The sequence below is a fragment of the Cricetulus griseus genome, chromosome 3, assembly GCF_003668045.3.
Source record: "Cricetulus griseus strain 17A/GY chromosome 3, alternate assembly CriGri-PICRH-1.0, whole genome shotgun sequence".
NCBI lineage: Eukaryota > Metazoa > Chordata > Mammalia > Rodentia > Cricetidae > Cricetulus > Cricetulus griseus.
In genome coordinates, this window is record NC_048596.1 from 53,496,786 (window position 1) to 53,512,297 (window position 15,512).

At 46.0% G+C, this 15,512-nt stretch overlaps 1 long non-coding RNA gene across 1 annotated transcript; it reads left to right on the plus strand.

The window, feature by feature from the left end:
• Window positions 1-4,195: 4,195 nt before the first annotated feature.
• On the plus strand, window positions 4,196-7,538 carry LOC113834936. Its single transcript, XR_003483976.2, has 2 exons — window positions 4,196-4,761; window positions 4,932-7,538. It is a non-coding gene; the product is annotated as an uncharacterized LOC113834936 (long non-coding RNA).
• The last annotated feature ends 7,974 nt before the right edge of the window (window positions 7,539-15,512 follow it).

A 15,512-nucleotide genomic window follows, 5' to 3' on the forward strand; every position in this document is an offset into this window, starting at 1 on the left:
TCACATCGCTCATGCATTTTCACCCAGTTGCAAACAGAAAAGGCTTCTTCGGTGTTCGTCTATCCATGTCACCATAACCAGTGGTTGTTCTAAAATTGTACTTTTTAGTTGTCACCAAGTGCAGTTTTCTCCTCTCATGAAACCCAACAAATGCTTGATATGGCATTTGGATATGTGTTAATGCATTTGTTTTAAAAATAAAACCTTTCACCAGGCATTGGTGGCTGGCGCACGCCTTTAAGCCTTTCACTCGGGAGGCAGAGGCAAGTGGATCTCTGAGTTCGAGGTCAGCCTGGTCTCCAGAGTGAGTGCCAGGATGGGCTCCAAAGCTACACAGAGAAACCCTGTCTCGAAAATCCAAATAAATAAATAAATAAAACCTTTCAGCTGGTCGTTGGTAGCACATGCCTTTAATTCCAGCACTTGGGAGGCAGAGGCAGGTGGATCTCAGTAAGTTCAAGGCCAACATGTTCTACAAAGCTACACAGGGAAATCCTGTCTCGAAAAATAAGAAAAAAGAAAACCTTTCTGAGTTTAAGCTTTTATTCTTTAAAGGATGAGTATTTTTACCTTAAAAAAATATATTGCCTCTCAAAGTACCCCTCCCCCAATCACCCCAATCCTTGAGCCTGTCACCACCTCATGGTTGTTATGATAAAGCACATGGGGACCTTGGGGATTCCATGGCAGGGGAGGGTGACCGAGGCGAGGACAAACAAGCCAGGCAGACAGAGCTTAAGTGAGTTTTATTAGGAAGGGGAGGGAGGGGGAAGGAAGTGAAAAGAGGTAAAGAGACACAGAGGACAGAAGAGGGAGACAGGAAAAGTCCTGTCTGCCCCAGGGGAACAGTGGGAAAGAGTGTAAGTGGGGGGAGTCCTTTAAAGGGGTCCTTTGCACCTTCACACAGAGTATGCAACCATGGAACCCTGGGCTGACGGGGGTACTGACTGAGTGCATTCTGCCAGGTGACAGGGGCAGGCCAGCATAATGCCTGAATCCTTAAAATGGGATGCAGGTGACCTAAGCCAATCCATAAATATTTACCAAGAGCCTCCTAGGATTCAGAGTCACCTTTAGAAAACATGAACTGTGAAGCTACCAACATGGAGCTACCTCCTGCCAGAACTCTTGTGGGCCCAGAGATCTAGAATACAATGGACAGAAACTCCACTCCCCATGGATCAACTTCAGGGGGCACAGATATATAACTAGGGCCAAGTGTCTCACTGAGAGGTGACTGTGACCCTGGCCTAGAGGTGGATAGGAAGCCACTGGGTGAGATGCTTCCATAAAAACAATATGCTTCCGGATTTGTGAAATGGGGGGAAGAGATGGAGAAAGCAAGGCTGGAGAAGTACACCCCCTTCCAGGTACCCCAGCCACACAGGAAGAGCCTAGTAGGCTTGGGGGCAGAGCCTAGATTCTTTTCCTGCTGAGGCTTCTGCAAAGCCAGATTAGGAGAGAGGGCTTCCTGCCAGCACACAGTGACTGTGCAGTTTCCTGATCCACATCTCAGGACTCAATGTGAAGGAGCCCAGGCTGAGGTGGAAAACCCAAGAGAACCCAAGAGGCTACAACCCAGGAACTGGGTTCGTGGAGGATGAAGGAGGGGGCTGGAGTTATAGAATATTCTCTAGTGGTAACAGCAATGTTGGCGGCATGGTCTTGCCTTTAGGGCACACCTGAAGCACCATCCCATCTCACTCCTTTCCCAAGTCGAAGAATTTTTGTAGGAAACCCTGAGGTCTTTCCCTGGGTTGTGGCTGTGTTTGGAATCAACAGGGCTGAGCTGAATTCCGAAGAGGGGCGGGGACAATGGGAGGTCTGCCATGTCCTTGAGAAAAGGCTTGGGAGAGAGTGGCCCCCACCTAGAACCAGAGGTCACAAAAAGGATCCCTTTTTGCTGTTTGCCCTGTAACCCAAAATCCCATGGTAAGGCCATCAGCTCAGCAGGCAGGCACCATTCAGCCCCACCCACAGCCTTGTTTACAACAGTCTCCAGAACAGCTTGTTTTGATCCCGAGAAATTGGCTGCAGCAGTGCAGCCTTGCCCTTGAGCATGGTGGAGGTTATCTCTGCTGGGCAAGCAAGCAGAACCTGGGGGGGGAGGGGGATGAAAGAGAAAGAGAGCGTGTCCACCAAGAAAGAGTGGTCACAGCACCTGCCCCCCAAGTCCTCATCTCTTCCCTCAAATACATTGTCTTCCTAAGGAAAACTGTCCTTGAAGACCAGGAACCTCTGAACCTGCCATACTGACCATGGGGACTGGGGACAATCACTGGGCAGCAGCAGACAAGAGGGCACACAAGTGCCCTGTTTATGTGTGACCAAGCAACCAGGCTTTATATAACCCTAGTTTTGTGTGGCACCAATTAGCCCTAACCTACATTTCAAAAGAGTAAGTCCCAGTTGTTCCTGGGATAGAGGAATGGCTCCTGAAGGACAGACTGACACTAGAGGTGAGGGAAACACCATGGTCTCTGGAGGCAGCTGAACAATGAATGCCTGAGCTCCTCAAAGACAGAAAGGGCTGACTCCACAGCCTGGTCCTGCAAAGCCTCCGAGGAAGTTTCTCCGGCTTGGTTGCATTGACGCCTCCCAGCTTTCTAGAACATTTTGACAAGCAACTCATTGTTCTTTAAGACAGTCACCTCCCTCCCCCACCCACGCCCGGAAATGTTGCCAGGATAAAGCAAACGGGACAAAGGCGGGCATGGTGGTAAATGCCTGTAGTCCCAGCACTGGGAAGATTGGGGCAGGGGTATTGCAGTGATTTCCAGCCCAGTATGGGTGACAATGTCTGGAATTAAGAAAATATTTTGAAAATAAATCAATAAAAGACTGATGGGACAGACCCTGGGGAAGGAAGCTACGTGGCATAAGAACCAGGCTAAGCACGAATCAGTTAACAAGCCAGCGCTTGCCACATAATCACCCTCTGTACTGCTGGTCATATGAGAGAGAGTCACCAGTTTTCCGAGAACAGGGCAGGGTGCACGCCTGCAAATTCCATCTGCCACTGGCAGAACATCACCACCCCCGCTCTGCATCCCCTACCCCCGCCACTCCCTGGTTTTCCCCTCCTGGTTGTCAAGGAAGCCTGTTGTCATAGGGTGGTTTTGTTTGTAGTGTGGGTGGTGAACCTGGGAGGAGACTTCCGGCAGGTATCCTGCCAGCTGCCTTTTTAATTCGGTTTGCTTGTACTGTCCTTAGTTATTTTTCTGGGTTGGGGGGAGCAGCACCAGGGCCGATGAGGGCCCTTCACTGGCATTTTTCCTCTTCAAACCCTCACTAACCACCCCAGTCTCCCCCTGCTCAGCTTTGGGAAAGGTGCTAAGGTTTGCGGACCAGGTCTGCTTTTGAACCTGGGCTGGGCCCCACCCCAAGTGGACAACCAGCCTGCACCCCCAGTGGTCTTCAAACTCCCTGGACGCCACCACAGGCCAGAAACTGTCTCATAGAAACGCAGCTTTAAAAAGCCATTTTTTCTCACCATCTCACTCCCAAAGGAAAATGATTTTAAAAATCACTTATCCGTTCAGGCTGCCCTGTAACCATTCACATTACATACACAATCATCCTGTGTGTGTTTGGTACAAAAACCTTGAGTTTGTGATCACTTTTTCACCAAACACCATATTAAAGGTCCTGCCCTAGGCTGCTGGCCTAGCTCTTCCCCTCCCCCGCCCTCCGGGTGCCTGCACTGACGTCACCGGCTGAGCAAGCGCCGGCAACGCCCGGGGAGTCACGCGCCCAGCCCCGCCCCAAGTCTCCCGCGCCTCTGCAGAGATCCCTCCGCCACCCAGTGGAATTTTCCAGGCGCTCTGCCGGCCCTTCTTTCGGGCCTCGGCGGGGCGTGGTGACCTGGTGTGACCTGTACTTTTCCTTCCGCCCTGCCAGTCAGTATGCCCCCCCAACCATCCCACCCGACCATTCTGGAAGCAGTCAGGCCTGCCCACTCCAGCAGCAAAGGAGATCTGTCCCTGATGGTCTTCCCTTCCCAAATACCTCCAGCTATGTCCTCCATCCCATGACGCAATGCTAAGGATCATTGAGCAATCAGAGGGAGTGGCCGTCCATGGAGGCCGTGACCCGCCCCTCGGGGGCTCCTTTGGGACTCTTTTTTTAAGTGTCCGTGGAGGAATCGTTCCGTTGAGCGATGCCTGGGTGATGCGACCCAAGGCTATAAAAGCAAAAGTTGTGTCCCTCACCAGCAGGAGTTAGTGACAAGAAGGGCCGCCTTCTGGTTCTAGTTGTGGGGAGGAAGTGGCTAGTTCAGGGCTCAGATGAGAGAGATGGTAGAGCTAGAAGCAGATACTAGTCTGGGGGTGGGAGAAGGGCGATTAACTAATAAGACAAGGTGTTGGGATGGTGGTCGTGTGGATGGCAGCTTCCAAAGTGCCTTCAACAACCCACATAGGGGCAGCAACCTTCAAGACCTGGCTGGCCCTGCGGTCTGCTGGACTGGGGACACTTAACCTCCAGGAGGGCACAAGTCTCACGGTCCTACATGGGCCGCGCTCTAACTTAGTGGCAGAGCAGGTGGTGAAGAGAGGTGGACTCGGGCCCTTGAGGCCCTGGACCTCATGAAAACTAGGCAGTGAGGGCAGGGTTAGGTGGGCAGTAGGGGTCAACTCTGAACTTGACAATACCAGCAGACCCTTTTTTTTCAGATAGGGGTTGTATACCTGCCTGGGGATGAGGCCTGCTCTTATGGAAAGTGGACTTAGCTTCACGGGCTGACAGCTCTGGCCCTGGGTGGTATGTAATTTGGGCTTGGCCTGACAGACAGCACCCAGTTCTGGGTGTGAGGGGTGGCCTGAGGTGTGGTTGTAGAGGCAAGGAGTTGTGTTTATGGTCTGCTAGGCTGGGGCCACGGAGATTGAAGGCGCGCATCTTGGGGCCACATTGATCACAGCTTTATTTTTCAGGTGGCAGTCCCCTCCCTGGACTTTCCCTAGGTTCCGTGGTTCCCTGTTCTGTGGTCTCACTCTTCCCCTTCTCTTCCTTCTAACTCTGAGGTTATGCATTCACTTAACCTTGCCTCTGGTCATCTGGTAAGCCTGGGAAAGGTATAGAGTCGGTGGTGGAGTCTTGGACTCAGCATTTTGGTATTACTGACTGGGTGGGGAGGGTTGGTGTTGATTTGCAGAGGGTGGGGCTTGAATGTGGACCTCGGGTGGGCTCACAGTCATGGTTTCAGTCACCCAAATGCTTCATGGACGTGGTTTATTGCTGTAGTGTTCATCATGGCAAGCAGATGGCACCAGGAGAAATGGAGCCCCTGCCAGTGTGAGTCGTAGCAGTGCAGGAGGGCAGACCCTGGAGGAGACAGACAACTAAGTTGATGCCTACGCAGTGAATGCCAGAGGCTTAGGAAATTCTGCACTGCCATGTGTCCAGGCCTTACTCAGGAAGTCTTGTGTTCAGGAGGCCATCGTTTAAGTGGTTCAGATGGGGGTGGGGACTGGCAGATGCTTCCAGCTGGAGGGGCTGTCGGCGGTGAATGTTCCGGATGAATGTCTTGTTCTGGGAGCACCAGTCTCCGGATGCATGAATGCCAGCCAACACCCCCTTTCCTGGGAGTAGAGGCATTCATTCGTTCAGCTGCTGCATCTTCTAAATCAAGCCTCCAGTCTTTAGTTCTGTGCTACGAACTTGGCTTTGAGAAGATTGCTTAAGGTGTAGAACACTTAACTTTGATGTCGTCAACACAGCACCTTGTAGATGGTGTTTGCAGGAGGAGCCCAGTGACCTCGCCCACCTTCCTTCTGCAGCCTGCCTGCCTCTGCATTGGTCAAAGGCATTCTTAAGTGTGAAAACTTTTGGGTGTTGGGGAAAGCTGTTCAATTGTAAATGACAAATGGAAGAGTATGAGATGAAGCCGATTGTTAAATGGGTAGGGTGTCGTTTTAAAAGTACGGGAGGGCACGTTGGCCACAAGTTTTGATGGGATTTGTAGATGGCATATCTAATTCGGGCTTTGGGGTGGTAACTGGTATTAAGCAATGGTGCACCGGCCTGCAGTGGTCTTTTTCTGTGGGTGGATTTGGTTTTGATACCTGGTAGGCTAGTGCTACCCCACTGAGTGACAGCCCTTATAGCCCACCTGTTCTTGCTCCTTTTTGTTCTTTGGTTTTCTGATTTGGCCTGACTGTGTATCAGGCTGGCCTCAGCTTTCCATCCTGTTGGGTTTACAGATGTCTTCTAAATCTCACCATCCAGCTTACACTTGAGTTTTACTGGATCAGGCTTCAGAATACTTTTGGCACCAGAGGTAGGACATGTAAAGAGAAAGCAGGGTTTAGCTTGGCACTGGTCTCTTGGCCAGAGACTTGATGACAGGCTGGGGGTGCTGGCCAGGAATGCGGTTGGAAATGTGTGGGTTGATGGGAACTAAATAGCTCACATAAAGAAAATGTAAAAGTTGATAGTAAATCCTTAATGTGGGTGAATGAATTGTTGAGGTGCAGTAACAGTTGCCCTAAGACAAAGAGGAAAAGCAAAATTGTTTTGATTTACTGTTAAAAAGGACAATACTGAAGTTGTATCTGAAAATCTTTTTTTTTTTTTTTTTTGTTTACTCGAAAGATGGTGTCAAACTCAAATCAAGAATACCAAAACACATGTCAGGCTGTGGAGGAATTCTGGGGAAGGGCTTGTAAATGCCTACATTGTGGGCTCTTAAAGCATTGGCCTTTGCACTTGAAGTTGACAGACTTTGCTAGGTTTATAATTCAAATCCTATCAGTTACTGTGTGGTTAAATTCTAATGCTGTTATATATAAAGGAATTTAGTCATGCCTTATACAACACAGGAATTTTAATATGAGAGTCATGCCTTATACAACTGATTGAGGAATTTAATATGCCTTATGAAACACATCCTGAATTTCTGGGGTTTGTCAGGACACGACAGGGATTGCTTATTTGACTAACAAATCATTGTGACAAGGGGACATAGTCTTGCACTTACTATGAGATTGCTGTGATGTTTGGCAGAAAACATGATCCGTGTACCTTTGCTAAGGCTGCAGTGAATACATTGTGCCTTTAACTTGAATGGCGTTTTCAAACCATCCCTGAGCAGGGGGGAATCTAATTGTCAAAAGAGTTTGGGAAATAAAAAGTCAAACTGGGTGTTGCCGGGGACATCTTACTAGATAATGGTCTGCAAAAATCGGCTCTGAAAACATTGGGTGTCTGCAGTGGTAAAGGTAGCAGTCAATGGCTTTTTGTGTTGTCTTTCCCCTTAAAATCAAGTCACCAATACTGTTTGTTACCTAGGGGACTTTGACTTATGGGTTGGTGATTGATATTTTTGTGTTGTTTGTATATGTGGTTTAAGATGGTGTGACCAGGGAATGATCACTGTCATGGGAACAGCAGTGTTAGTCACGTTGGAATGGGGAAATTTGAAGAGAGCTGTAACAGTAACTACTTGTTCTCTGTACTAAAGTATTCTCAAGTGTACATGTACATAGCCACTAATCATTTTTCTCCTTTACAGCAAAATAAAGGTTTGAGATCAAAACTTAGAATTGTTGTATGGCTGTTCACCTCTGTCACTTTGCCTACATGGTGAAGTCTATGCCTTCATGTTATAGTTAGGCCTAGACTCAATGCACCACCTCTCATCATTTGAAGCAGTTAAAACAGGTAACATAACTGGGCTGAGCAGCCTGTCAACCAGCAGGAGGGAGGGGCTGCTCACTGTTGGGAGCTGTTAAGGGCTGCAAATGCAAGGCTGAATCCAATAGGTTGATGTCTGAGTGTCCAGGTAAGGGAGTCCTCTGAACATGGTAATCCAGAACATTCCAGGCTGTATTTCAAGTGGTATGGTTTTTGTTTGGGGAAAACCATCTTAATGATATGGTCTGAATTTTCCATATCTTCACTCTTTTGGAAGCTGGTGTGGGCTTGAGAATTACATTGAGAACATGTAATTGTCATCTACCTAAGAAGTTGGGCTTCATTTATCTTGGTAACAAGACTAAAAGCCCTTGGAATTCAGGGAGTGTCAACTGTTTATCATGCCTTTAAACTGATTCATCCATCATGAGAACCAACTTGTACATGAATTGGCCTGTGGTGTATCATTACAACTGGAAAACATTGCTGCTTAGATTTTGAGCTTGAAATAGAATATAACATGACCAGCCTCTGGCTAGGACTGGAGCCTGTGACTGTGAAGTCAACTGTGGTCTTGGTAAGGATGAGTCTTGAACTGGAGTGGGGTGAGGTCCAAGCGAAGGGTGAGGAGGTCTTCTGTCCTCCCTGAGATCAGGGAGGCTGGCTGCTGTCCCAGCTACTCTAGTGTGTATCGAACTTTTCCTTAGTCCTCAGTGACCTCTCCCTTGTATTGAGAAGCCGAGTGGGGTGTCTCAGGAGCTTGTGTCTGGACTTGTGGGACTACCAAAAGTAGGGGCTGCTGCAGATGAGAGTGGCTTCTCTCTGCCACACTTTTTTCTTATTTTGAGACCAGGTCTCACCATGTAGCCCAGGCTCAAAGATCCACTAATTGCTGGGATTAGAGGTGTGTGCACTGCTTCGCCCAGTCTCCCTGCCCTGGCTTCTTACCTGGTTTCTGCACCTCCATCCCCTTTCCAGAACCCTTTGGTTTTAGACTATTAAAAGCTTCTCGATGTTCTGTGGTAATGGGCTGGTTAGAAGTGTTATAGAGACAGGATAACTGGAGGCTGAGCAACCCTGTGTACAGAGTTGGAGGGCTGTTGGTTTGGGTTTTGTTATTTCTGAGACAACCAGGTTGGTATGGAACTTACAGCAATCCTCCTCCCTCAGCCTCCCAGGTGTTGGGAGATATAGACATGAACCATGGTGTCCTGTAAGGACTGGTCTTTGCCCTGGGGTTATCACAAATATCACAAATCCTCAACCTCAAGTCTGGGTATGGGCTCATTCCCAGAGGCAGCAGTTGACCTGGAATTGGGTAGTGCTGAGAGGGTGTTACTCTTTTAAAGATAAACAGGACTGACAGCAGCCGTTGGTTGACTGTTTAGATGTAGCGTGTTAGAAAAAGGAATGACACTTCAACCCTGACATCTGCAATTGGGTTTGTCTTATGACATGTTAATAGAGCAAAAGGACCTTCAGTGTGGGCTAACCTGTCAGCATTTGCCAAGGGCCGCAGAAGCGTTAACCTTGGGTGGTATCCATGTCTTAGCTCCTGTTATTGAGGGAAGAAATGTGGCGGCTTCCAACAGGTTAATATTTGTATATTCATCTCAAATATGGGTGCAAACTGGGGTGGTCAAGGAGAAGAGAACTAATAAAACCAAAATAAAGATATTCAGGTGGGATCCTGAGCAAAAAAGCAAATGGGGGAGAAAGTCATTTATGTTCCATTAACAAGCGTTATTGGCATATTTTTTCACATTTTTCTTTTCCTGGGCATCAACTATGTGTGCACTTTACATGAAAAGTGGGATTGACTTAAATTCTGTCCTCCACTTGATTCCCATGATACATAGTGAAAACCTTGTCTTGATAGCCAAATCATCTTGGTGGTTACATGATTGTGGATTTAAACAATCTCATTTGAATATGGACAAATGAAGGGAGGCCAGAATGACTTTAGGAGCTGGTTGTAGGAATGAAACCATCAGGCTTTCGCAACAGGCACGTTTTACTGCTGGGCAGGCTCACCTGCCTGCCTTTAGCTATTGTTTTCCTTTTAGGTAATGATGATTTGACTTGGAGCTCACAAGCTTCATCATATCTCTTATTTCTTTGAGATACCCAAGTCGCTTTCTAGAGGGAAATGACTTCCAGTCTTAATGTTAGGTTCATATTGCTCAGTTGTTGTCCAGAGGGAATTTTTGAGTTACTATTCTGTGGGCACTTCTGTGAAGCTGGTGTGTGTGTGTGTGTGTGTGTGTGTGTGTGTGTGTGTGTGTGTGTGTGTGTGTGTGTACTCCAAGTGGTATGGCTGACCAGTATGCACAGGTGGTTTTACAATTCCAATTTTTGTGTGTATATCTTTTGCTCTCTTAGTTATCATTAGCAGGTTATTTGAATGTGTCCATTGATGGCTTTAACATTTTTGTGATAAGATAGACTCAACAGAAACTTTAGCCATTTGTGAGTGTACACTTTAGTGGTGTTAAGCAGACTGAGTTGATCAACTGACCTCTAGACCTTGCAAAACCTGAAACTACCTACCAGGCAACTTACAATATGGGTTGCTTTTCCCAGTCCCTTCCTTTATGTTTCTATGAGTGACTGTTCTAGGAGACACATGTACGTAGACTCATAGTGTTTACCTTTTATTACATTTATTTTTACTGTGTAGGCATGTGATGGAGGTCACAGGACAATTGGCAGCAGTCCGTGTTCTCCTTCCTCCATGTATATCCCGGGGATCAACCTCAAGTGATCTGGCTTGCACTACCAGCAACTTTATCCACTGCAAGCCAGTATTCATCTTGACGGGTTGTTTTGCTTACACAGTATCTTTACAGTTTATCTTGGTTGTGTGATTTTCTTTGCTTTCATACAAGCTAAGTAATGGATATTTGTATATTTTTTGGTATCTGTGCTGATAAGCACACTTGTGTTGCTCTACCCTTGGCCTATTCCTGTTATGACTTCACTGTAGATGCATCTTTCTGAGACTGTATTTTCAGTTATTTAGGATACAGCATAACCATCCTGGTGGGTGTAAGGTGACATTTCATTGTGGTCTTCCATTCCATGTGCTTACTGATGTAGGCTTCTTGAGGAAAATGTCCATCCAAGTCCTTTTTGTGTTTAAAAGGTTATGGATTTATTACCATTGTTGACCTGCAGTATTTGTCTGTATTTTGAATATTAAGTCTTATCAGATATGATTTGACTGATAGTTCCCCCATTCCATAAAGTTGCCTTTTGTTCTGTTAAGTTCTTTTTTATATTTACATGTATTGTTTTTTGTACATGTTTATGCTATGCATGAATTCACACATATAGGCATGTCTGTGCTAGTACCCCTGAGGGTCAGAGACCAACTTGTGGAGTAGATTCTTCCACCCTGTGAATCTGAGGGGATTGAACTCAATTGTCCATCATGTTTGGCAGCAAGTGCCTTTACCCGTTGAACCGTCTTCTCCACAGAAGTTTTACGTTTTGAAATTTTTGATGTGTGTTTGCTTTTGTTGCCTGGACTTTGGGTGTCATATCCAAATCATTCCCAAATTCAACATTGTAAAGTATGTTGTTCCTTCGGTTATTGCTGTTTTTTTTTTTTTTTTCTTAAAACATGAAACAAACACTAGGCAAATACTTTTTACCACTGAGTTACATCCTCGGGCCTTAAAAGTGCTTTGTTGTAATCTGCATTTCTGTAATTATTGCTTATTCTGGGACTTTTATCACTTGACCCACTGTCTGCATTTTCTGTTTCTGGCCTTAAGGACCCTGCAGTGTTTGTGTGGTTCGGAGGGTCAGTTTTGACCAGTACTGTCACATATTCTTATTTTCCTCTTAAGTGTGATATGCAAGGACTTAGGTCGTGTAAGTCTGGCCGTAACTGATGTTGCTTGGAGTCCCTTCTCATTTTCCTTCAGCTGCTCATGCCTGGGCTTGATCTGTGGACACAGATAGTCACTCGTGCTGCCAGGAATGATGGTAGGTAAGCTATTGCTCCAATATCCCCAGTACCAGTCTTTCATAATTATGAGTCTAAAGCATTGGGAACTTCGGACTCTAGTTTTTGTTTTTACAAATGAAATAACAATCTTAACAATCTTGCACTGTTTAAAAGCTAGTAGGAAGGTACTGTGACACTCCTCAGGGCTCCCCTGTCTCTTGTTGAGACTTGAATGCACAGACGAGGCTAATCTTAATCTTTGGTTAATAGTCTGGCTCTTTCATTTGCTTCCTTATTTTTAATAATTTGTCAACATATCTGACTCTTCTATCAATGTGAAAGCTAAGGCAGTGGGAAGAGAGGCTTTTCCCTCCTGTGCCTGTCATACTGCACCCCGGGGGCCTCTCAGGCCGATGTCACACTGAAAAAGCCTTTATCCAAATGATTTTTCAAAGCATTTATTTTGTTACTTTGTAGAAGAATTGAATCGCCTATAATCTTCTGGAACTGTTTTAATTGGATAGAATTCATCCCTTTCCTGCTGTGTACAGAATTCATTGAGTCCCCTTGATGTTGACTGGGTTGCCTCTTCCACAGAATCTTAGAGAAGTAACTCAAACAGAACCCTAGTTGAGTGCTCTCACAACCCAGAGGTGACCATTATTACAGATATGCTGTGTCCTGCTGACCTCCTGTTCCTTTATCTTTATGGGAGAGAGGCTGCATATTTTCTTGTGTATAACGTTAAAATGGTACTGCCCATTATATCATGATGACACAATTTTGCTTAGTAATAGAGTCCTGTGAACATACAGCTACCCCATTCTTACCCTGGCTGTGCCACAAATTAAATTCTTGCCAGTGATGGGAGGGTTCCCCCTAATGTTATGGACTTGACAGTTGAGAGACAACCCCCTGGCCTCAGTGTCTGAGTGGATAGCAGTTGTGGGTCAGGCATCTGCTGTGCTCTGTTCTGTTGCCCTCCAAAATGATAGGCAGGGCTGTGTACCTGAGTGTTAAGAGTCGTGGTTTTAGGTCTTATTAGACACTTTACATATGAAACTTGACATTTCTACCGGTTGCTTTCCTGGCTCTGTCACACATGCTCAGTGACCCATGGGCACTACCTGTTATGTTAGGTTCTTGTCATCTGTGTAAATTTAATAACTGTGGCTTAGTTACCATAGGGACCCCATGGTCCAAGATACAAAAGAATGTGATTTGCCGATGTATAATTGCTTTAACTTACATCATGAGACAGCTAGGCACACCGGGCCTAGAGCTTGATGTCCACGTGACACTGTGGCTCATTCTCTGTTTATCCTTGCATCAGAGTATCTCTTCTAAGGGGACCAAAATTTTTCAGATTTAGGTAAGCCTGGACCAGTGTTTCTATAGTTACTGTTGTAATGGATGGGGCTGTGTAGTACAATTGTGGCAACTTTTATAAATCACTAGTCATGAACTTAGAAGTAAAATACTTAAAAAGTCCAACATGTCATCTTGAGGTCCCTCTCTGAAAACTGCCAGGATTTATATTCCTAAGACATCTCCCCTTCATGAATGTATCTAATATTACTGCTTTTAAATAGAACTATGTAATGTGTACTATATTTATAATTGCCCTATAATATTTAATCTTGTCATGTAGACACAGTAATTTTGATGCTTTTGCTACTGATGCCTTCAGGCTATTTCCAGGGTTTTGGTCATTGCAAGCAGTGGTCAGTGAGTTTTATTCCTTGGGACACTGGTTTGGGTATCAGAGCTAGGCCTGAAGGAAGCTGAAGTCTCCCAGCTGGCAGCTCCAGACTTCCACACATGCTCTGTCTCCTCATCAAAATCAATTCCTGGTCTCCCACCAGCCATGGAGTTTGTTAGGGCTGGTGAGTGCTTACCACTGCATGTCCCTACCAGAATTCTCAGGTTGTAGTGGGATGATAATGGATTTCCAGTCCCAGGCAGCTTCCTGGTTCTTAGCCCAAGCAGGTGGAAAACAAAAGTCAAAGCAGACATGAGAATCCATACTTGTCATCCCAGCCCTGGGACTGGAAGCAGGGAGACCAGATAGTTAAGACCAGCTTCTGCAACCTGGGCTACAGAAAACCTTACCTGAAAAGATAACTATTCTAAAGGTCGCCATGGCACTTGTGAAAAGCTGCATTCAATCTGGCTTGTTTCTGAGCTGCTGTTGTCTCAATACACTCATGCCACTTTCTAGGTTAAGGGTACTCTGTCTCTAAGGCCACCAGGTGCCAGGAGAACAGGTGTGAGCTCCCTCTGGCTCTTCCTTGCCTCTCAGGGTCCCAAAGTGGGGCCAGCTTCTGCCTGGCAGCCTCTTTGTCTCCAGAAGGCCATGCTGGGCTCCTCCCTTCCCCATAGTGACCAGCACACTGTCCCCTCTGCTGCTTATATGACCCTACTGTGTGTTTGAGTGAGGCCTTGCTGTTATTTTGACCACTCAGCAAGTTTCCTGCAGTTTTTTTGTTAAAGTGATACTCGATGTTAAAACTGCAAATGCATAGGTGACACGGTGACGCTTGCTTTCCAGATAATTCTGTGGGTGCATGGTGCAGCAGGGGTACAGGCTCACCATATCTTGTCTTGCGTCCTAGGCTGTTGGGCGTTAGGAGCTGTGGGCACATTTGAACAACTGGGCCATTTCAGTGAATATTGACTTCATATTACAAATGCTCAATACCTGTTTACATGTGTCTTCATGTGTGTAGACAAGTATGTTCATGGGGGAACTTGGGCACACAAAGATGCTACCAGCTAGCATTCTGGAAGATGGCTCCAATCGGCCTCTTTCCCCACACCTTTACCAATACTTGTCGTTCAATCTGGTTATTTGTCAATGAATGTGTGAAGTGAAGGATAGCTTTTTAATTATAGCTTTGATTAGTATGTTTACTGATTTATAAGTGTTCTTTGTATGTTAAGGAAATTAACTTCCATTACTCTATGACTTTTAAATTTTATATTTTGCTGTTCAGCTTTTAAAATATACACATGCACTCATTTATTGGTGTTTTTCTTGCTTTCTGCATTTGATGATGAGCTCAGAAAGTTTGATCTAATTCAAGACTACTCTTTGGTAAATCCCATGCTATATCCCACTCCTTTTAAGGTTTTGCTTTTACTTCTGTTGCTTCTATCTGGACTTAGTTTTGTTGTAATGAGTGATGTGCGCACAGGAAGTCCCTGCTGATAGACTTAACTGACTAGCTCAGCCATTGGGCACTGGTTGGTGTGTTCCTGTGTCAGTTCTAAGTCTAAATGCTGCAGTCAGTGCCTTGATGTATGGTGAGGGCAGTCCTACCCCGTAACTCCACCTTTCTAGAGTTCATTAATGTGTGATCATTTCCCTTAATTTGTGGTGTCTTGATTTTCTTCCTGTACAAGAATAAGGTATGTCTTTTTGTTTGCCACCACTGGCGTAACCTAATCTGACTTCAATATTTTCACACTTGTGTTTATGTGAGCGCAGTGTAGAGGTTAGAGGACAATGATGTCAGATCAGCTCTCCTTCCACCCCTCAGCTCTGGGATTGAACATAGGTTGGCAAGCTTGGCGACAAGCACCTTTACCTGCTGAGCCATCGCAGTGGCCCTAACTTTGTATTATATCAAAAGGCGTGTGATTGGGCCAGATATGGTAGTATATGCTTTTAATCCCAGCAGTTGGGAGGCAGAGGCAGGCAGATCTATGAGTTTGAGTCCAGTCTGGTCTACAGAGCAAGTTCCAGGACAGCCAGGGCTGTGTAGAGAGACCCTGTTTTAAAAACAAACAGAAAAGTATGTGATCATCAGTGTTAGCCCATACAGTTAGAGGACCCATGATTCACCTTGGTCTGTCCACCTCTGCATCTAGATGTCTTATCCTGTCCCCTTCAGGTCCTGTCTCTTCCAAAACAGTTACTTCT